Genomic DNA, 25,350 nt, shown 5'->3' with positions numbered 1-25,350 from the left:
TGAAGCAGCTGTTCCTCAAACTGGCTTTATTTGGGTTTTTGCCAGAGTAGTCATTTGGGTAGCATTAGCCGGATGTCAGATGGTGACAACAACAACAAGCAGGGACAGACTTTTAACAACTCTAGCATGGACTTCACTCTTTATGATTTTTAGACATCAAATAAATAAAACTATCAGCTAGACCAATAGAAATAGAATGAAAAGCGCGTCTTCTTTTAATCTAAGACATACGTACTTATTTGACCCAAAGATGCCGAAACAGGTTGGGAGTGCTACTTTGAGAGGAATTCAAATATCTTACAGTCTTTACCAAGGTTATGTAGAAGGCGTGTGTCTCACAGGAGTGAACTAAATTCATCTTTCTGGCAGTTTCAAAGGTCCCTGCATTATTCACCTCCGTTTGCCGCATAACAGATGGGCAATATTGCTTTCCCCTTGCGGTGAGTATGTCAAACTTGAAACACTACTACCCTCAACAAAGCAACATTGCATGAAGTTCAGAGCAGCTGTAACTTAAAGTGCCTTTTAAATTGCTGTTGGCTAAATTCTCATGGCTTTTCAGTGCTGGAGGTAGGAAGCATGAAGAGAGGAAAACAGTTAGTGGGGATATATGACTAAAAAAAAGACAATTGGAAGGAATACAATGTCAGTTCTGTAATCAAGTTTTTGCCAAGCTTGCCCATACTTAATGCCTAGCTATTAAAGGTAGGGAACTTTGGCATCAGTGCTGTACCCTGTGGCTGATGTTTTTGGTTGGGTTATCAGAGTAACACTCTTTGACAGAGCAGTAACACAAGGCTGCCGGATCAAAAGGCATTTTGTTTTCTTTTCATCTTGCACACTCTCAGCCAAGACTTTATTGACTGAGTGAGAAAGCCAAGAGGGAGAGACAGACAGAGGGAGACAGAAATAGACAGGAAAAACAGACCAGATGACGGGAGGGCTGACAGGCAGGTAGAGAAACAGCCTGCAGTCCTGGATTTTGCCCTGTAAATATCTGGGACATTGCTCATCAACACATCAACTTTCTCTCCCCATGCTGGAAGAGCTCATCCATTAGCTCATACATAAGTATTTTGGATGGGTGAAGATGATTAATTCACTCACATCAGTTGGCCGTCTCCAATGGTATGAATCTCCTGTGAAGTTCATATTTCTGTCTCATATTTCATCTCGAAACATTGTTCTATAATGGAAACAAGGTGTATGCGGTAGTGTGTAAGTGTCTGCATGTAACTATTTGTACTGTTACTGGCAGATCACTTGCAAAATCCACATTGTGTTATGTGTATTATAGCAATGATGTAGTTGCAATATGGCTATATCATTTACAGGGTTGCATAGGGAGGAAAAATATATATAAAGCAAACCAAAAGGGGAGGTGCATGTTCTCTTGGATGATATTCACATTAGGTTACACCACCCAAAGTGTCTCTTCTTATATATTTGATATTTTTACAAACAGGCGAAGGAAGGGCCCACCAAACTGCCTGTCTATCTGTTTATGTTGATGTAATTCTGTTATCTTCATCATATTTGGACTCTCAGCAGCTACAGCCTGAGTTTTTGGCGAGTGTGTTTTTGCATCTTATTCACCAGAAAGGATAAAGTGAGATTTGACAGGCAGATTGATGCAGTGTCTACCTTTTTCCAGGTCAAGATGGTGTAATGGTGAAAGGCAAAGTTTGATCCACATTTCAACCATCAACTACGGTCATGAACCTTTGGGAACAACCAAATGAAATCCACTGTGAACACAAACTTTAAATAGGTTTGTTCCACATGTTTTTTGGGTGACACAAGAGTTCACACATCTGGCAGGAGGTTAAAAAAGAGCCTTTTCCAGCAAAAGGAGCCAGTTGAGGTTGTTGGAGTATGTGATCAGGTTGCCTTATGGATCGGTTCCACTGGGCTGTTGCAGAGAAGTTCAATCCAGATCCAAAAGACCCAGGAGAGATTATATATGTCATCTAGCTTGGGTATGTGTTAGGATATTCCAGGAGCTGGAAAATGTGGGAAGCCAACATTGCCTGGCTTGATGCCACCTGTCTGATGTCCTGACTGAGCATGTGTGGCAAAAAATAAATGGTTCAAGGCCACCCAGTAGTCTCATCTTAAGGACTTTTGGTTTGAACCTTTGTCTACGTAGTTTCTTACCCCTTACAAAAGTTTTTTTTTTTTTTTTTCTTTTTATGTTTTTAAAGAAACACAGAAAGAAGTGCAGCCTTTTAAAAACTTTACAAAATGTCACTACACATCAGTTGCTGAATGGCTAGAAGTGAGCTTGCCCCAGAATGGGATGAAAATAATTTCATAACAGAGGAATCGTGCCAAATACAATAAATATCAAAGAAGCATGGGTGAAAGGTGCAGAAACAGCTGCTCTGGGCAGTCTTTTTATTTTCTGACACTGTGTCAACTTCTACTTGTCTTTTCCAATGCAGAGCAAAATAAAGCACCAATATCAACCGTAATGTAGCAAAAGCATCCCACGGTGTTGATTGTTGAAAAGATTCCTGAGATTTAAAAAGAGAAGAAGCTAAAACATGAAGGGTTTTGTTTGCAAAATGCTCACAAAAGCATGATCGGACCCCGTTAGTCCAGGAGTGCCCAATCTAGTCCTCAAGATCTACTTTCCTGCAATTTCCACCAGGTCCATGCACACCGCGCTCCAGGTGTGTTGCAGTTTCGTTCTAATCCCTGCAACATGACAATTCACACCATGAGCATACCAGCTTAATAATGACTCTTTACAGACATCTAACCCAACAAAATGGGTAGTGTGCATTTAAAAAAACATGGTTACATGTTAGTGAGTATATTAAATTCACCTTCCACTCACAAAACTTTGATATCAAGCCAGTCAATCAATGCATTCTCCTTTCTGCTCTGATTCTTGTAAAAATGATATGTCCTGTGGAATACAATTGTGTGATTCCAAGATTAACTTCTCTTTGTCCACGTTGAAAAAACCCACCAAGACCTGCCTGACCAACTGACTTCTATCCAGGTGTCAGATGATAGTTTTATTGAGTTGAGCCAAACCTGCAGGGGGGGGGACTTTATTTTGAAATTTACCAGATGTTTACCAGATGTATGGTTCTATCTGAACTGCTGAGTTAACACATTCTGGAATGTTTAGCAGAGAGCCGTGACGAGACGAGGAACTTCAGGAACACACCTGACATGTACCTGTGAAACAAACCATTTACTAAAATGAACTTGATTTGCTCCAGTTGTTGCGGCGCACACGCAGCAGGTGGAAATCAGGCTTTAGGCATATCCATTCTCCAGTACACCTGGATTTAAGACCACCTGCCTCAGTGTGTACAATGAGTAAGAACACAGTCTAGTGTTCCTTGACTAACCAGTTGAAGGATGAAATAAGCAACTTTTCCATTTCCATGAGAAAAAAGCGGACAATTCAAGCAGGAAATAAGACCAGTGTTTTAAAGGTCACAAAACTATTGGTTCAGTTTTAGGACAATCGAACATAAGTACCACCTTATGCATCAAAATAGCAAGATCAAACTACAAAAGCTACAAAAATAAGATTTATCTTCTTTAAAACGAGGTAAACACCTGGAAAATGGCTGATATTTAATAGAAAAAAAATTTAAACACGTGAAAATACAGCAAGTTATTTATGAAAACGCTGTATTCAGGTGGCCAAAGCTGACACCAGAAAGTATGAAGTGCCTATCAGTTCAGGCCAAAATCAGACCAATAATATGATTTGCATTTTATTCTTTTACTCTGAAAGCAATCTGTACCAACAGAGAAAAGATTTAGCATTTTACATTAATGTGTTTAACTTCACTTAGAGTTCCCGACATATTCTTTCCCCCGCTGATCTGATGTAAATGTGAGCGTTAAAATCACCTTTTGAAAGCTCATGTCTAGGATACGGTTTTATAATTAAGCCTGAAAGAAATAGTTTATAGGTCTAATGTCCCTGCATGACAAAAAAACGTGAAAAAATACAAATTCATCTTTCTTCCATCTGCAATATTTTGTTCTGCTCCACAGTTATGAACGAAGTTTGGTGCATCCAACTGGCCTTCAGATCTATCTGTCTCTGCTTTCAGATCTTTACGGTCAGGGGACTTAACAATAATACAGGCGCTTTGTAAGTAGCTTCTGTTTCAGAAGCCTGAAACCCCTCACCACCTACTGACCTTCCTGAAAGACCCCATAAGGTTAATCCCCAGGCAAATAATTGAATCTTGACCTGACTATTATTATCTCCCTCTAACCGTTCCACTCGGCAGGAAGCTGACCTCGTAAAAGCCCCGGGGCCTCCCTCTGGCTCCCCACACTCTAATGGAAGGACACACACATGTGCACAAACACTTTCATCCTTGTACATTGACGCCAATACAGGCGGACACAAACAGGCGTCTTTGACAACATATCACACATAAACACCTTCAGGCAGATTGAATGCAGGATAAAACCAAGATGAAAATAGCCAGCGCGCAAACACACCGATGATTTACAGTACAGTGACACCAGCTCGAGTCTGGGAGGGAGGAGTGTACCATCGTCTGCCAGTGGGTGGTAAAAACTGTGACTAAAGCGATCTCACAGACCCGTGACTGCAGGGAGAATGAAATCACACCTGGCACGGACCGCCAACTGGTCAGGACATAACACACAAACGCACACACTTTCTTATACAATTGAAAAGTATACATGGGTAGTCAAAGAATGCTTTGACCACACTCGGGAAATGTACCTCTCACACACACATTAGGCACCATATGCACATGTCTTCTGGTGGTCTTCATGGCTTAATGGTCTTGTGGGTTTTGTAATTAATTAAAATACTCATCTCTCCTGGGCCTGAAAGGAAATACGTGTTTGAAATTTATCAAGAGAGGCGAGAAAAAAGTGTAGCTCCAGCCTTCTGTGCAAATTTAACATAATTTGGTTTCAGTGTATTGAACGTGGACTTTAACAATCCTTGTAATGGTCTCATATACAGTTTCTGCTGCAGCTTGCAGCTGATAATCAAGGCTCACACATGGTACCTGCAGGCATATGAGACAACCAGGACCAAAACTTCATCTTTGGGTTTAAAAGTAGAAGTGTTTATAATTATTTTCATAACATCTGACAGTATATAATTGTGGTCTATGTCAACAAAATCCTTCAGTTTCTGCTCTGAGCCATTTAACAGGATCATTGGAATTAGTGATGGCCCAGAATAGCTTTGAGTGAGCTTGTGCTGACTTCCAGTTTGAAGGTGTGGTGTCTCATGCTTGCCACAAAAAGCACAACAAGCTTTTTTCTCATTTTGTGGCTTTACACCGGAAATTAAAGCAGCTCCATGCCAAAGTTGAGTGACAAACCCTAGTGGTCATGACCACAATCCAATATAAGGATACAATTCTGAAACCCTGCAAAGTTACAGAAACACTAAGATAGAGAACTATACGGATACAGCCTCCACCTTGGGAGGGGCATCCAGCAGTCTCTGTCATCAGAATAACCCTGCAGTATTAGACAGTTGGAGATGGAAAAGAATAACACACCCGGCCCCTTCCTGTTAATCCTTTCACTGGAAGCACCCCGCGAGAAAGACCTCAGTCAAAGAGGCAACCCAAGAATCCTTCAAGCTGTCTGACAGAACTACAAAGTTGCAAGGCTGCCAGGGGAGATATTGCTGGAAAACCCACAGTGAGCACTTTATGAATCTAGACTGTGAGACAGAATCGCTAGAGTGAAGAAACTCCCTGCTGCCAAGGCGAAACAGCAGAGGCAGAAGAGATAGTTCTGCTGATATGGAAACAAAACTCAACAATAAAACAATTCTCTGCAAAGTGGGCACAGCTCATTACCCAACTTATAGTTTCCCCCGCTGAGAAGCACGACGGTGGTGATGTCATGCAGTGGAAAGGCTTTTAGCAGAAGGGACGGGTAGACATATATAGATGGATGGATGACAAGTGGAACTGAATAAACAGATTTTCTTTCTGTAGAACCACAAAAACTATGAAAGCCCTAATAATCAGACAGCCAAAGGGATCTGGAATGGATTTGTATAAACTAAAGCCAGCTTGGTAACAACTCAGTACTGAGCATAAGTAAAATCCTTGAAGATTGATCATGATGAGTTTTCTACTGGAAAAACTAATCTCTTCATTAGAATATTGTTATGTGTGAAGTGTGTCTGTTGTTTTGGTGCAGTTCTATCTAAACATTTTGCTAATGGGAATAAAAAATTTCAGACATTAGCTGCATTTGTATGACAGTTTTTGGTAAAATAAAAGTGTTATTTGAAAAAAAAAAATTATAAACTGGAACTACCATTTGCAAGTGTTTCCATAGAATAGTGTTCAGCGCAAAAGCCGCAATTATAATAAAATCTCGTCCTCATGATAAGATTTTACGAGGAGTGTGGCCTTTGCCAGGTGCCATGTAGGTTTGTTTCAGGGTTTTCCACTTGCTGTCATTGATTTGCCAAGGCTTTTCAAAGCCCTTCTGCCTCCTTCACCTTTCTAATTCATTGTAACTATGAAGTATGATGGTTATTTTCTTCTCTATAATCAGATGTGAAAAGATTTCCATCTTGTTCTTCATCCATCCATACCCCACCATCTGTATCAGCAATGAACTGGTCATGTGACCCATATACATCGTTGAGGGATGTGTAAATGTAAAAACAATCTTTCCATTACACTCTGTAATATACTTCTATCTCAAAACGTCTGGAAATATTCATGGGAGTGTAAAAACTTTTTAGTAATATTTTAGAGGTTTTTTGAAATGTAGGCGTTTTCCTTACCAGTTTTTTTATTGCAATATTTATGTTTTGCCCAATTCTACCAGTAAAGGAAACACAGTCAGTCTGGAAAATAATGGTGAATTGTATCGTATCGTATCGTGTCGTGTCGTGTCGTATCGTATCGTATTGTAATGTATCGTATCATATTGTATCATATCATATTGTGTCCTAAGGTATCATTTTATTATTGTTAATTATTATTAAGTTATTTCACAAACTTAAATTTCTAATAAAACCTTTTGAAAAACTGGATTGTAATTGTGTAAAAATACACTATAATTCAGTTTGGTAGTATCTCTTGTTGGAGCCACAATGTCACCAAAAATATTAGAAATGAAAAAAATGAAAATAAAAGCTGTATGATTATTTGAGTTCTGGTGCTTAACTATGTGATTGACTCTTAAGTTCATACTTTACCATGTAGTTATATAGTCTCATGTTCCATGTTATAACACATATGTTTGCGATTACTCAGGAACCCTGAGGACAGCATCTTGGGCTTCTGAAAGGACACTGTCCCTTTAAGAATGGGGGTTTCCTGGTTTTTTGGTTTTAACTAAAAGAGTTGTGCCATTTTGTTGTGTTGTTGTTGTGATTGAAGCCTAAATAAACAAAATGCTGTTGCATTGTCGAAGTAAGAAATAGCCTTTTCGCATTTCAATTGCAATTTCCACAAGATTTTAATAGAGAGAAGATGTAGCCTGCAGATATTTTCCTCCACCAAATTGTAGGTTTAATCACACTGAGCCAGTGGAATGATTGGTTGGCCATTAACTTGCTGGATGGACTGGTGTGAAATGTGGCATGACATTTAAAGACCCCATAAGTTTTTGTTTTTGGTGACATGTCTCAATAACAGTTTGATGGATTGAGCTCATGGCTCCAAGTGAATGTAACCTAAGGACGTAGTTGACCTCCTGACTCTCCCTCTTGTACCACCAGCAGTACAGCAGTTGAGCTTTAGAGTGAAATGTCTTGGCAACTGTTGGATGGATTCAGTACTGTGCTGAATATAATGATTTTTTTTTTTTGGAGCAAGGCTATCTTTTCAGATTATATGCAGTAACTTTGGTACATTTAAAAGAAACTTTTTGTCGATGTACCTCTGCGGTTGGTTGTGTTTTTAATGTTCCTGTCTCATAGTGCTGCTGTAAGGGTTGATTCACTTTATCCTGAATTCATACTAGAACACCATGAAAAACAGAAAGTCAATAAGGCTCAGAAATAAGGCACAAAAAAAAAATCAAAATGTCTTTGCTTTGCACCTGTTGTTTGCTGTTTACTCACAGCCTTATCTTCCCAATGATTTCCACGGTCATCTATAATAATAGAACTGGTAAAAACATGAAATGTCGAGATAACACCATAGAGCTGTAGAGTGCATCTTATTGCACATATACAAAGAAAGGTTGTAGCACGCATGTAACCCTGAATAAAATAAGTTTTTTCTGACAGTTTTAGTTATGCTTTATTGCTTTTTAGAAAAACAAGGAAAATAGAAACCATATCTAATTTATAATATCAGTCATTATCATTAATCATCCATGATTCTCATTATAGTCTGATATCATCAGGCATGGCGAAGTGGTGGAAACAGATTATGCAACCCCAGAAAGAAGCAATACAAAGTGCGTCTTTCTGCATCCTCATTTCTATCTTCTCTTCAACGTAATTGCAACAAATGGTTTGCTAACCTTGATGAATATTTAAAGACTATTATTTGTTGCAGCCTCAGACTGGGGCATTAGATATTAACCCATTCAGCACTTTGATGGAGAATAGTCTGTAAATGTGATGCTCAAAGCTGGTGGAAAGATTTCTTCATTGAGGATGAGAAATCAGAAGAAAAAAGGACAGCAAACAAATCAAATAAGGAATAAATACATGATGAAAAGAGTCAATTTTCCAGCAGAAAACATGTTTATTTCCTCAGCATGTGCAGCACTGTAAGATGGTTTTTATTCCCCCTCCATTTCTGTTTATTTTTCTTTGAACGAGGCAAACTATTTTTTTTTTCATTTAAATGTGTTGATGTCATGGTTAAGGCTTTTTAAAGGACATTTTTTCCTTTATGCCTTACTCTTACTTCCGTCCAGGATTTTTTTCTGCATTTTAGTCAATTAATGCTAATCTATTAATCATTAAGGCATAACAAAGACAATGCAATCTACTGCTGCTTGCTGCCTGTTGCAAAGACACTAAATTGTTCCCATTTCTCTTGTTAAATTTAGAAAAATAGCAAAAATAAAACAGTTTGAAGGATATAAAATAATGTTTTTGCATCAGCAAGGTGATTCCCAAGGAGCTATTAGCTGATGACTTGGCATATTTCAGCATGGTGTGCAGTGTGTCCTTTAAGGATTTGATTAAACTGGACAAGTCAAGGACAATATAAGTGACAGTCTTAAAAATTGAAAGTGATGTCTCTAAAGAATAGGAAAAATCCAGAAAACATCTGATATTTGAGGGATACGTCTGGGCCATCGTTTAACATTTGACAGTCATAACATCATATATTTTTGGCAATTCTTAAAAACTTATTAAGCAAAAAAATCTGTCATGTCTTAGCACTGTTTGCTGTATGTCCTAAAATATGGTGAAACTAAAGAATAAAAAATAAAATAAAATAAAAATTAAAAAAATAAAAATAAAAGGATGAAAAGTGCGAGGTTGAATATATTTTCATCAGCAAATGAGCTGAATCTGAAAGGTGACATCTTTGAGAAATATTTAAAAACAAAACATCTGCAAAGGACTTAAGAGATGGATCTGGTTCCATCCGCTGTTCCTCTTTTTACCCACTGTTAGCTGAAGTATAGGCAGGAATGGTGTCTGTAGAAGGATGGCCATTTTAACAGGGTAAAAAAATAGGCTGTGGGTCCAAATTGCAGAAGAACTGGACTAAACAAGCTTTTACAAGTTTTATGCTGTGATAAATCCTTTTCAGAGCCTGAGGCAAATAATATTGGAGCAGTGTGGGATCATTTTGACAGCAATCAAAAGAAAAGACAGTCAACATTTAAAGAAGAACTTTGGAAAGACCTTCAAGATATCATGAGAACTACAGGAGAGCATATGTAAGAGTGTCAGCTTTGTTGTAGAATAAAGGTGGAAATAATCAAACACTGACTTTTAAAGCTCAATAAAATGACAAAAACACTGTTTTAGCACATTTTTGTAAATTTCTGCACCTATTACAAAAGAATTAATTGGGTGGATAAAGAGTATCACACAGTACTGTAAGCAGTGTATTTGTCAACAAATGATGGGAGTATTTTTTAAACTCCTCATATTACTTAATCGTACGCAACCCAGAGTACATGATGAATCACTTAGTAGAATTATTTTGCTGATGTTGAACTTTAGCAGACTTTATGGTCTGTAACGCCTGTCCTGTGATGGTTGGGTAGGAATGCACAAAGCATCATAACCTTAGTCATTAGAGTAAGAGGTGCTAACAAACTGAATCAAATAAATTACATATAATTAAAGTACAAATTAAAAATATTACGCCTCATTAACCATTAAATGGTTTTCACCATTTCCTTCTGGCATGGAAAACGATGTATTTTCTTTATAGCTTCCTTTGTCAAATAGGATTCTGGTCACAAATATAAAAAAATCTTTCCCTGATAAATACTCAGTGGTCATTTTATTAGGAACATTTGGTTATAAGACATCAGACCTCCTTTTCCTTCAAAAATGCTTTTGGTTTTGGTGTCATTGGTTCAACAAGGTGACAAAGTAAAGTCCACACACCTTTCTCACATCTTTGATTGCCTTTTTGATCCAGCATAATATAACTGGAATGTGTGTGTTTATTTGGAAATATTTCTTAGACCTTTTTCTTCATACTGATATAAAGCAGCATCTCACAGTTGCTGCAGATTTGCTGGCTGTGGATCCATGATGAGAATTTCTAGTTCTGCCACATGCTTAAGGTTCTTTATTACGCTGGTTCGCTACCTATTTTCCCCAAGGACCACCTACCAAAATGCTGTGGACATGTCTTATTAATGCAAAGTGCAAAGTTAGTGTTTTCTGGCTCCTAAAACACGAGTTCCATGTTAATGAAACACCCAAATCATTAAAGCAAATAGCTACACCTTAACTTGTGTATGTGCACATTCTGGCTTCATTTAAATTTCATTGGCTCTCAACAGTCAAAACCTTAGAGACTCCCCTGTATTTTTGCAGGACCCCTTTGGGGAGGACAAAGGACAAAGAACCATAGGTGTGACACCATTGCTCCATTGCATTGAAATTGGGAGGCCATTGTACAATAAAGTCAGTGTCATGTTCAAGAAATCCCAGGAAAGGAGAAATTTTGTTTATCCTGTTGGAAGTGGCCATCAGAAGATGGCACACTGTGACTGACATGGTCAGCAACATGACTGAGGTTGGCTGTGGGGTTTAAATGATGCACAACTGGTAATAAAGATGTTGAAGTGTGCCAAGAAAGCATATCTCACATCAGTGCTCCACCATTACCAGGTTTGAATATTATGTCGATATGTATCCACAAAGAAAACATACAACAAACAACAAAAGTTTCTGCCACCTATCTGCGGTCAGGTCACGGAGTCAGCAGCCTAATCAGGGAAACCCAGAGTTCCCTCTCACCAGACACATTTGCCAGCTCTTTAGGGGAGGATCCCGGGTGTTAGTCCCTCCACCATGTCCTGGGTCTTCTCCCACAGGGACGTGCCCGGAACACCTCACCAGGGAGATGTCCAGGAGGCATCCTAACCAGATGCCCAAGCCACCTCATCTGCATCCTCTCAATGCGGAGGAGCAGCAGCTCTACTCTGAGCCCCTCCAGAATGACCGAACTTCTCACCCTGCGGGGGAAACCCATTTCAGCCACCTGTATTTGCAATCTTGTTCCTTTGGTCACTACCTACAGCTCGTGACCATAGGTAAGGGTAGCAACATTGATCGACTGCTAAATAGAGAGCTTTGCCTTCTGGCTCAGCTCCTTCTTCAATAGAACAGCCCAGCGCAGTGTTTGCATTACTGCAGACACTGCAACGATCCGATTAATCTCACGCTCCATCCTGCAATCACTCGTGACCAAGACCCCAAGATATTTGCACTCCTCCAATAGGAGCAGGACCTCACTATTTATAAATGTTCTTAAGACATTGATTAAACACAAGATGAATCCACACTTTCATGATGTTTCCACACTATTCTGATGTGAAGTAGAAAACAGAATCTCTTTAGACCAGAAAACATTTTCACTGCAAACCTTAGTGACAACCAAGCTGTCTGAAACACTCAAAAAACACAAAAGTTAAATCCCCTTTCTCCCTTATTCTGATTCTCAGATCAAACCTCAGGAAGTCATCTTGATCGTGTCTGCATGACTAAATGCAATGAATGGCTGCCATGTGATTGGCTGATGAGCTGTTTGTGTTGAGCAAGTGGTCATACACTCAGTGTGAGCGATATGTCAAAGATCACTTTATTTACACATTATGTTCTGTTACACTTGTCATTTCATTCACATTATGAGTGTCCCCCTTTTACAACCTTTAGAACCTTTCAAAATTAATCCTTTATGAAGGTGTACGACGACGACGGTGATAATAATAATAGACTATCCAGGAAAAATGATTAGGACTACTCACAGTGGCTTTAATGGATAGATATTGCAATTGAATTACGTGGGCAAGGACAGAATTATATTTCTTTTGTGAGAGATGAGTCACTTAATTTGCTTTGGCTGTTGGTCATTTAATTCAGTCTGTGGAAAGAGAAAATGACTTCATTATCTAAAAAATGATGGCACATGAACTGAGATCATCACAGGAATAGTTCTAGGAAGAGAGTCAGGCTGCTATGCTCTCCGTCTTTAGAAAGCATGGAAATGTGGGTTATTTACTGCCGTGTAAAAGAAAAAGGAGAAAACTCTGTATTACTGTCCATAAAGAATGATACAGAACACCACTGGGACCCCCTGCAGAAGTCAGCAGTCACATTATCTCCCATAATTTATAAAACTGTCCTCTTTGAAGTGCTGCCACCTGTGTTTTTTTTTTTTTTTCTCTCCTCCAGTGCTCCTTCCTCCCCACCATTCTCGTCCTCCTCCTTTCTCTAGGGACACTAGCTTTAATGTCCTGTCTCATCTCTCAGGGCTTGGATGCGCTGTTACATTTGGTATTCACCATGAAACTGATCGTCCATGTGTGCCGACCTTGCAGCGGACCTGCTCTGCCTGGTAAGGCATTCTGGCCTCGCCTGGAATGCCAAATGCAGCGAGCAACGTGCGACCCTGGGCAAGAGAAGCAAAATATCATCAGGATGTTTGTGTGTGATCACCCCCCCACCACCACCACCACACGCACACACACTCGCACACACAATTGCCTCCACCATTGAGCTATGCTCCACGGTTCATCACTTTGGCGCCACGTAAATATTAAATATTGGAAAGCGCTGGGATTTCCGTCAGCTTATTTGCATCACAGACGCAGTTGGTAACGGCACATCTGAAAATAATTGTTCTTCTAAATGTCACTGCAGTTGTTGTATCAGAATTGAATGAACTAAGAGACCTATCCTTTGATTTAATAGAAATAATAGGATATTAGACTCTACAGTGTGGAAAATCTGCACCCGTTCTCTTGTTTTGTAGTGTGCTGGCTCATGTAATGGGGCAATAAGACTCACAGGATTCTCAGAGACAAGTGAAAACATTAAAATCACATTTTTTGTTTACACAAACCCAAACACACGCACACACATATAAGGTTTATATATTCATAAGGACTCTCCATTGATAGAGCATTTTCTGTCTTCTGTCTGTAAAGCGTCTTGAAATGGCATTGCCATGATTTGACGCGATATAAAGCAAGTTAAATTGAATTGAATTGAACTTAAAACCTAATTTAACCCTCAAAAACCACTTTGTACTACTGGGGAAAAAAATGTATGTTTTATGTCAGGTTTACAATATATAAGAAAGGTATTCTGGCCATTACTCTGTCTGGGTGAAACTAAAACAAATTTGCATTACAATTTTCCAAACTGCATTTCAAATTTATGCAGACTTAGTTTGTTAACAGAGCAGTTAATGAAAATTCAGGCCCTAAAAGATGTTACACCGTAGATCACAGGTGTCAAACTCCAGTCCTATCCTGCAGGTTTTTGTTGTCTCCATACTCCCAGCACACCTGATCGAAATACATAAATAGGTTGACAAGAAGCTGCTGGATCCATTTGATTTGAATCAGCTGTGTTGGTGGAGGGAAACAACAAACGCCTGTTGGATACTCGCCCTCGAGGACTGGAGTTTGACACCCCTGCTCTAGATGTTCCAGCATTGTTTTTCAAAAGCCTGAGACTGTAATACCGAAAGTCAAATGTATTAAATTGAAAAGTTTCAATGCTAAAATCCACATGTTTGCATTGTTGTTGTTAGCATTAGCAATTAGCTCCATCTAACAGAGATACTGCCATGGTTGCAGCCTTAGTCCATTGTTACATCTAGCAGACCACTATTTGCATTTGAGACAGAACCAGCAGCAGGACACTTCCATTTCCAGCTTTTTGCAGCCGACCACCAAAAAACTCATTATCATCTCTGCCTTTACTGTGATTAATGTGCTTTGCCCTACTGGGGTTAAAACAACCGCAACGCGTCGTTTACTGGCTTCCCCTATGTGTTTGTTGACAAGCTGTCCAGGACACACTTAACATATCATCCAGCATGAAGTACAGGCTGCATAGCAGCTACATGTAGGTGAAGAGGTCAAGTTATTACATTACCATCTGTTAACAATGGACTGTCCTCCATCAGACAAATAGACATACAAAAGGACAGACATGGGAGGCTTCATCATACAGAAAGCACTGTGGCTTTATGGGATACCGCACCATGGCCAGCAGTTACACGGAGACGTGACGCTACAGCAGCCGCACGGGCAGAAAGAGGGAGGAATGCAGGACTGTAATCAAAAACACATGCTGCCGAGTGAGAGGAGGATACCAAGACACAGATATAGTTCAACACTTGGATGCGTACACAGGATACTCACAAAAGGCTTTGTAAAAACATACCTAAAAGGCAGATGTAGGACATGTCAGTTATTTTGCTTCAGTCCTACTCTCTCCCCAGCAGGATTTCAGCTCAAACCAAGAGAATGCTCAAGAATGGTTACAAGTTTGTCCGACATAAGAATAGTCTTCCTTACTTTACAGCCCTCCACCTTCCCTATATATATATATATATATATATATATATATATATATATATATATATATATATATATATATATATATATATATATATATGTGTGTATGTTTGTATGTATGTATGCATGTATATCTATATATACATATATATCTATATATATATATGTGATATATATATATATATATATATATATATATATATATATATATATATATATATATATTCATTCATGCATTCATTCATTTTCCGAACCGCTTATTCCAATTCAGGGTCACGGGGAAGCTGGAGCCTATCCCAGCCGGCTTTGGGCGACAGGCAGGATACACAGCTTGCCAGTCCATCGCACAGAGAGACGAACAACCACTCACGCTCACACTCACTCCTAGGGGCAATTTAGAGTGACCGATTAACCTATCATGCATGTGTTTTGGAAGGTGGGAGGAAGCCGGAGTACCCGGAGAGAACCCACGCATACACGGGGAGAACATGCAAACTCCACACAGAAAGGCCACTGACCAAACCAGCCAAGGATTGAACCAGCGACCTTCTTGCTGTGAGGCCACACACACACACATATATATATGTATATATATATATATATATATATATATATATATATATATATATATATATATATATATATATATATATATATATATGTTTAGGAGAAACATTGCATAAAAGCCGGGTCATTAGTCGTCTGCCTGTTCTCTGGCATGCGACAGACTTACAGACTTAAGGCTGTGCTTACTTCTTGAATTTATGTACACGCAACAAAAGTAAACAACCTAAATAATGTGCAATCAATACAAGTTTTATTATAATACCAGAATGGCAGACTGTTTAAGTCAAAGCTGCGTGGTGAATAAAAAAAAAAAAAAAAAAAGTCACATGTATATAAAACGAGTTAAATTGTATTTCTTTCTTTTAATTCCATTTTTGGTAATTTATCACACACTGTAAATTGTTATTTATAGTGTTATGCAGCCTTTTCCAAAATTGGACACAGCTGATTTTATTTCCCAGGCTGTTAAGCTTAACGATAAAGTGGGCCTGGAATTTATGGTGGTTTCCACTGGCTAACCAGACCGGTCCAATAGCAGTATCAATCAGGGAGGAAAATGCTGCAAGGCCAGCGCCTTGTGGAATTAAGACTCTGCTTCTGACTGCACAGCTTCCCAGTGCAGAGCTGCAATTACACTCCGGCCCTTCTGTTAGCTATGTCTCTGCCATGGTTTTTGGGACAGACTTTCTGCTCACTAGTTGCCAAAAAAAATTAGCATTTTTAGAAACAATTTCAGTGCTGCTGTAAGCGTGTCACGCTGTTTTTCCGCTTAGTGCCGTCCTGCTTAATACACAGCATTGTGAATGAGAGTGCCTGCACTGGGTGGCATTTCATTGTTCTGCTTAGGTGGGCTTGGAGAATTGTGAAGTTTTCTTTAGGACTTGGAATAAGTAAGGCTCATTAAGCAGTAAAAGTGATGGCTTTCTGCCATTTGTCAGAATGGCAGAAAGAGGACATTTACATAAATTAATTCTTATTTGGAAAACTGAGGTAAGCTGGAGCAGAAATAAAGGGAGTGTTTTCCTGTTTCTGCAAAACTGCACAACAAACACATTTTATTAGTTTTTTTTTGCCATGAAAGTCTTAATTAATGGGCAGGGTGAGTGAAGAAGGAGAAGAATGCTGCAGCTGCATGGTGTTATTTCTTTTTCTCTGCATATTTTGCGTCACACCTCTTTCTCATCTGCATGTCTACAAACAAGATTTGCATTTGTTGATTTCTACTTTTTTCTTTTTATTATTTCCTACTCCTTCATTTCACTTTGCTGTCCTATCAACAACCTCGTGGTGTTGCTATTTAACATATTTTGGTGTCATTCCACGTGTAATCATTTATACAAACACCATTTTCAGAAAATTTAGGAACTTTTTTAAAAGCAATAAAAACTTCTGTCATTTATTTGTTCCATATGAGGAAATTAATTTTTAACACATACACTCACTTTTTCACACACACTCACATAGATAAAACATATCAAACATTCTCATCCAACCAATCGATACACACCAGGACACAAATTGGGACACTACAGAGGCCACCACCTCAAGACCCACCCAGTCCATGGCAGGCCGGGCGCCCACCACTACCAATTAAGAAAGTAGAGGACACAACCAACCCACCATAACAAAGCAGCAACTCCCTGAACCATTTGGAGCCGGCCCCAGTGTGTAGGATCCCAATGAGGAAATCACTGGAGAACAGTGAGGAAAAATATATAAATTCATGTATGTTTTATACAAGAGCTTGCTAGATTCCATAACAATTTTCTCCTGCTGTAGTTTAATACATTTTTTCTCAGAGTGTAGACAAATACCTGGAGAATGCTGTTTATCAGGCAAATTAGACATTTAATTTCTTTCTGTTTAGCCGTTTTAACCTTGAGGCGCCTTGACCTTCTAATTATTCTGATGTCAACAGAGCTGTGTTTTGTGCTAAGTGCAACAACAGTGTAAACAGGTCTGACCTACAGTAATTGAAGCAGCAACATGACTTGCTTAACTGAAATTGAATTATTGTAAAGAGGTGGCCTGTAATAAACGCATGAACCCATGAAGGACATTAGTATTAAGCATTTAGGTGTTTTTTTCCCCCTTTGAGACAAAGTACAACAACTGACTTCCTAAACAGGTGCCTCGTCCATTGATCCTTGCTCAGCATGTCAGCCGGCATCAGACTCTGAGTCTAATACCAAACTTAGACCCTCTGAAGGCATCCCATCGTGAGAGATCCGATCTCAAGTAAACGGCGCTAAATACAGGTGTGAATTTGTGCCATTGCATTTGGATCGGATTTCTCAGGCTGCTTTCATAGGTGGTCCACGACATTCTGTCTGCATTCTTATCACAACCTGCACACTTTTCATCCTGGGACACATACCAGGACCACCTACAAACCTGAAGTCTTACATCAACAGGATGTTGCTAACTTAAAGGAATTCCTGCAAAAAAATCTAAAAAAAAAAAAACAAACCCCTAAACGTCATTCTCACAAAACATCCAGCTTGTCTTTAACGTTTGTTTTCGCTTGGCTACCAGATCTTGTGTCCACATAGAAACACGTGTAGTCTGAAGTGAAACATTCATCCAAATCTTACACTGATTATCATTTAAAAATCAATGTGTCAAAATAAGATTAATAACTAGAAAAGCAATCGGAGAGCACAAATCTCCACCAAGGTTGTAAAAGTTCCTGAACCCAAATGGTGATCCAGATCACCACCAAAATTAAATCAGTTCTTCCTTTTCACATTCACAACAACTCCTAAAAAGAAAAAAATCATAAAAATACGTCCATTACTTTTTGAGTTATCTTGAACACAAACAGACAAACACTGGTAGAAACATAAACTGCCAGTTCAGAGGAAATGGTGCAACCTCAGTTTGTAGGAATATAAAGTAGATTTTTATCTGGCTTGGCCGTTAAAGTTTTGTTGGTTATAAAACATAAAAAAACTCTAGCTTCCTAATAGTATGTCACACGTGCAATAACTAAGGAACAGTTCTTGCGTGCAAGGCTAAGATTTGTAAAATAAAACAGCTCAGGATCGTCTGATATTTAAGCATCAGTGCAGAAATCAAAGTAAACTTTTACAGCAATTTTTATTCTCATTCATTTGTCCTTTTCTTTCTTCCCCTGTAAATATTCTCTAGGGAGTCATTGATACCCAGTTTCTGGCATGTGTTGTGTTGCATAAATCAAAACTGAGTTGCAAAGTGTTGTTTCTTAGCCTTGGGATTCTAAAAAGCAACAACAAGCTTTGGGGATGTGTTTAATAATATCATTTTTCCCTGAAACAAGTAAAAAAAAAAAAAAAAAAAAAAAAAACCATTTTATTTGAGTTATAAAGTTACATGACAAGCAGCATATGGATGTGGGGCCCCGATAGAGGTTACATTTGGGCTACGTCCACAGTTTCCACAGTGGCCTTACCTGTGTTTGCCCATATGGGTTTCAAGCTGGTTCTGACTGGGTTTCAACTGGGGCCCACCTATATTGCTTATGGGTCTCATACCGCCCACATGGACTGAATGTACGGGGCTCAAGTTACTGAAACCACATGGGACCTGAAAACTTTGCTCAGTTCAAGCCTATGCCCACTCAGTACCCATATAACCCAAATTTCATGCTTTCAGGCCCCACATGGACATACTAGTTGGGATATAGGTCCTAAATTGGTCCTGTGAAACTCGCCAAGTTGGGCCTCAGCTGAAACCCGGTCAGAACCAACTTGACAGCCATATGGGCTAACACATGTGAGGCCACAATGAATACAAACCCATGTGAAACCCATATCTGCAGCCCACGTTTAACCGTTAGGGGCCCCACATGGGATGCTGCTTGATTAATCTTGTTTTTATTCATTATTTATCATTGTGAATAATTTTATGGTGCAGGCTGAACAAACTGTTCACAACTCAGAGTCAGGTTTCTAAACCAAAGGAGCTTTTGGGGTTAGCATTCCTCCCTGGATGCACTTTGCGCAGGTAAAGAGACAGAACAGCACTGATGCAGCAGCATCAATAAAAGTGACCATGGTTGGTGATTATTATGAACTGAGATACTTTATTTAATCAAAGCATTGATGAGATAAAGAAGTTGACAGAATTACCATGTGAAAACATCGTTGTTGTTGTTGTTGTTTTTCTTTCGGCTTGTTCCTCTGAAGGGAATTATCGCTTGGATGGTTTGGCATGTGTTTTACACTGGATGCCCTTCCTGATGCAACCCTCTGCATTTATCTGGGCTTGGGACCGACCATCAGAGAACAATCATCCTCGTGGATGCAGCAGTGAAGGGAGCAGGACTCAAACCGCCAACCATCAGGTCACAAGACAGGCAGCTCCACCACCTGAGCCACTGCCACCCCCCGACTATGTAAAAACACTGCAGCACATAAAATCCTGTTGGAACAAACCATGAATCAGGTGTTAGTTTAGCAGTCTAGGATTGAAAACCCCCATTTGTGATAATATGAGTGTGTTTAATCAGAATGCTGTCTCCAAAACTCCTTATTCCAGACACGACTATACAGTACAGGCCACAGTTTGGTTTCTGGCTGTAAAAAGAAGATTTTAGATTCAGTCTAGATTCTGACATTTTCACCCAGTAAATATTGCAGGACTTTTAGCAGGTATTGTTTCTGATGGAAGATTAAATATAAACATGTGAAGAAAAAGACATTACATTGGTATGATGAAGCATAAAACCAGTATGGCATTTATTCTCCAATCTCCAACATCAGCAGCTTCCACAATGTCAAACCAGTGTGGGAGAAAAATGCAGCAATCTCCAGAATACAGAGCTGTGCTTTCCTCAGCGCAGACCAAAACCTTCGACTTGGCCTGTCAGAGTTGATACGACTCCAGCATGTACCGTATCTGTACATCTCCATGGTAGTGGTGGATGAGCAGAAAGCAGCATGCAGGTCAGCAAAAAGGACAAACTCGTTCATGCTCTTGTGCACAGCGGCTGCAAATGATCCAGAATATATGTTAATGCATTCATAATCTCATATCTGCTGATGATCTGGAGATTTCACAAATGGCCTTGCTGGAAAATCCCCCCAAATGCCTGGTTGCCTTGCATTCCACCACAGCAGAACTTAAGGGTGTGTCTGTAACAGCATAAGAGACTTCATCCTTCACATTTGGTATAAATGTTCACTTTGAAATCTGATCACAACATCCTCAAAGGTCATGAAGAGGTGATTTTTTTTTTTTTTACATGTGTTCAGCAAGCGTGTCTTTAAGGATATATTCCTCTTTTCATGAATAAAGGAGTAAGCAGAAGGACCTATGTACTCAACAGGATGTTTTTTTTTTTAAATCTGTTTGGAACTAAAATAACCTTCCCCGCCTTTCTCCTCTGGAAAAAAATATGGTGACCTAAGTCTTACCCTGGAATTACCTCTGCAGCAGCCAGTGGGCTGGCAGAGGCGCTGCTGTAGGCTTCGGCGTAACCACGCTGAGCACAGAAGTGTAGCCAAACAAAGAGTCAGATCCAGATTTGGTACTTAATGGGGTGTGATACAGCATTGCGTCAGGGATGTGGACATGATTTGGATCTGAGGGTGATATAAAATAAACAGGCCATGCTCGAGTGCTGTGATCTTCTATTACCTCGGAGAACTCCAGAGTGGACTGGCTTCTGCACAAGTGTTCAGGGTGAATTGTCTGGTTATTGCTTTAGCATGAAAGGTCTGAAATTAGATGAAAACATTTTCCCCACCAAAAGGCTTTTGTTGTGTTTTTTTTTTTTTTTTTTTTTTTGAATGAGAACTGGAGGATAAGTGCGTTTCATCCCCAAGGCAAACTCTGTATGACAAGAAGCAGCATATTTGCAGCTGAAGTGATGTTGAGTTACTGCCAAACTGCTTACATCTCTTTACAAATCTGGTTCCTCTGGGAGCTCTCCAAGCACTGAGCTGAGGAAGTTTTAACTGCACTGCAGAAATGCTGGATCTTGTTTTTTTTTGTTTTTTTTATTCATCAGCTTATTACTGCCGCCTGCTCTGGATTTGCTGTTAGGTTTAAGAAGTTGGACATTTGCTTTATTTACAGAACGTTTGAGAGGTTAAATACAAGTCTATCAGTCAAGCACTCCTTTTTACTTGTTTAAATCGATGTACAAAATAACTGCACTTAATCTCTTTTCCTGTTTTGACATTCCACAATGCTGAAGGGTAATCATCACTCTTTTCATGTCCAAGGTTGTCCAGTTGGTTTTACTGAAGTCTAAAAGAGCCAGAAGAAATAACTCGACTCATTTACAGGACAGATGAGAGCCCAGTCTTGGACTGGGCACAATGGCCTATAGTGGCTTTACTGAGACTGGAATAGGTTCGTACATTTCTCAAGTTCAGGTCTCTACATATGGTCACATGCAACTCAATGTGTTCATTATTAAGTCCAACTACATTAGTAGATTATCTAGCTAGGTGACATGTATGTACAAAAAATAATAAATTATATATATATATATATATATATATATATATATATATATATATATATATATATATATATATATATATATATATATATATATATATATATATATAGAGAGAGAGAGAGAGAGAGAGAGAGAGAGAGAGTTAGTGTATCATTCAAAGCAGTAGTAGAAGCTGTACTCATCTTAATTTGCTAAAGATGCTGCTTGACTGAGTCTAGTAGACCAAGTTAGACATCTGTGGTAGACATGGTTGCCATATGTAAATATATATATATATATATATATATATATATATATATATATATATATATATATATATATATATATATATATATATATATATATATATATATATACATACACTGCATACGGCAACCATGGTAGATCACTTGGTCAACTAGATTCAGTCAAGCAGCATCTTTTGCTTTGAATAATCCACTTTTAAAAAGATAAATAATTTAAATTAATAACACAAATTAAGATGAGTACAGCTTCTACTACTGCTTCTACAAATAGTAGTAAAATTGATAATAATACTGTTAACTGATTAGTTGATTCATTCATTTTATTAACTGCTTAGTCTAGTTTAAGGGTTACGTGAAATTTAGAGCCAACGCCACCAATCTAATATCACATACAGTATAGCTATGAATTAGTTAATTCATCACATTTTAATTGCATTTTTGCCCCTTTTTAAATCATTTTTGGTAAAAGACTAAATCAGACTTCATCAGCAGACTTGTGCAGAGCTCGACATCAAACTGCACAATTCTGCTCATTACCAGTTGATTTCAGTCAGATGTGTTGCAGCAGGAAAGGTCGGAGGACTGCGGTTGTCCACCCTGGCTAAAGCAATGAGAAAACCTGTATGAGTGGATTCAGGCTGTTTAAGATAATAAAGCAGCTCACACCAAATATTTTTCCACATATAAAAATGCTCATTTATTTCAGTTTGTACATCTTTAGACAACTCTTTCTTCCTTAATCTCATTTTCCTGGTAATATTTAAAGAGATGAGGGTTGGTTTGAGACCTCAGCCAAACACTCTGCTTTAGATAATAAACACCCTACTTGGTCTTCAGAGCTACTGTGCTCCTAATGCCCCGGACAGAAAGATACCAGAAGAGAGTGAAACGCTGAAGTGAGTCTCTCAGACAGACCAAAGAGGAGCAACATCCTTGAGGTTGACATCAATGTGGAGAACTAATCTGCCAGTGGGCCGTGATTCAGACCCAAGGTGAGCCTTGTGACATTTTGAGCTGATTAGGAATTTCACCAGCCTTAGCCTTTTGTGTTGTGTCAACTGCTCTGACATTGCATTACGCTGTTTCATTATCATGCAGTCACATCTAATAAGGGCACCATCCTCCAACCTGGCGAGGACTTTAAAAAAGATCTCTTTAATGCAGGGTGGCCAGAGAGGAGGGCTAAAAAGACAAATCATCCCTCTAACTGTAAGATAAGTGCCAGTGGGCTTTTGGCCCAGAACAAATTGCATTACTGTCACATTATGTCCCTGGTATGCATGAATTAAGCAGTGACTGGGTGACTCTCAGCCCTCCCTGTCTTAGCTTCCTCCCAAAACCTTTCTGCTTCTCTTTTATTATTTATTTTCAGGCAGAGAGGAGAGACGGGCCCTTTCACAGGCTTTCTGTTCCTCTTTCCATCCTATTTGCATGTGGAACAATCTGACACTTTCTCTACTCGGCTGCTGGAATGTGAGAATTGCACTGGAAGGGGAGCGCGGTTAGTCGGTGGCCTTTCTGTGCTGATTCAGACATTACACCATGATGAGAGGGTTCTATAGTCAGAGGGACTCTTCAGCCGACGCCGCAGCACCGAGAACAGATATGCATTTTTATTCAGGTCAAATGTCAACTTTTTGTGGGCTCCGAGAATAGCTTAAGATAAGGAGAGAGAAAAAAAACAAAAAACAAAGCAGCTGCTCTCTCTCCAAGGAAGACGTGGGAGTTGGCTTTCTCTCATGCAGGCAGAGCTGTCATTACCATCACGTGCACCATGCATAGCATGTATCATTGCATATTTAAAGTAAAAGCAATATCATGGTATTCTGAATGGCAAATGGTGACAATTAATAATAGGAAGACAAACGTTGCTGGTAACTATGACTAATTAAAAAAAAAAAAAAACCAAGCTCTACGAGTGGCCGCTAACAGCTGTAACATCAGCTCTGTATCAACTTACTCTGTCCTCTTCCACAAATGGAAAACAAAAACAGAACTACACCTATTTTAACTCACAACCAGTTACAGATATTAACTGAGACTGGTTACTGCTCACTCTGACTGACAGATATGTCATTCCTGAGCTTTTGACGTGTTTAGTAAACGTCAGAATTATTCGGATTTGGTAGATGTTCAAATTTGTTTCTTTGTTAGGAATGCATGTTTTCCAGGAGCCTTTTTTTACTACATTGCTTTAAATCCCTTTCATGCTCAGATTGCAGCCAAGAAATGCTCTAAAACTAAAAAAAAAAAAATTGAGTTACCTATGGAACAGGTAGGACTGAAAAACATCATTCAGTCGTTTTAATCGATTATATAATGATATGTTTATTAAGCATGAAAGCTTGCTCGAACCATTTTCCAGGATGTCCTACCCTACCTGTAATCTCATAACAATTTGCCCACAAAAAGCAAGATTTTTTTTTTTTTTAATTTAAATTCATTTTGGTTGATAGCTGATTCAAGTAATAGGTCACACACATTAATATTATTAACTCAAGGTCGAGTAATGTTTAATGTTGCTTAACATGACTTGTTTTTTTGTTTTTTTTAAAGTGAGAAAAACAACAACCGTAATGACAAGTACCATCATACTGCTATTTAAAGGCTGATCAAGGCTTTACTCTAAAAGTTGATACCAAGCCTTTCGTCTGGCTCCCGTGTCCATTTTCAGAGATCGTAGTGTTTAGTTTGACAGAGCAAATGTAGAAGTACCTCCAGAAACTAAGGGGGCAGTGTTGCAGAGTATAGCTGACAATGCAAACACCGGAAAAAAGGCAGCAGAAGAAGCCGTGATGCATCTAATTGCTGAACAGACCAATGCCGTCTACTGTGCTGCCTCTTTTTATGTCTCTTTTTGAAAGTGTACATTATCATTATCTCCTGCATCATTACCATGTTCATTGCTGTATGAAATGGATGTTCAAAGTTGGAGGTGAACTCTGCACTGCTTTCTGGTGGGTTTACCGCCTAACAGTCCCGGCAGCAGAGGTGGGAACTGCCAACTTATGGCCCATGCCAACTTATGGAGCCAGTTTTATCTGTCCTGGATTAAAAGCAGTTTTATTTATTCATCTTAAATAATTGTCTTTGTCAGAG

The sequence above is a fragment of the Telmatherina bonti genome (assembly GCF_933228915.1).
Source record: "Telmatherina bonti genome assembly, chromosome: 16".
Classification (NCBI taxonomy): Eukaryota; Metazoa; Chordata; class Actinopteri; order Atheriniformes; family Telmatherinidae; genus Telmatherina; species Telmatherina bonti.
This window is presented reverse-complemented; position numbering follows the sequence as displayed.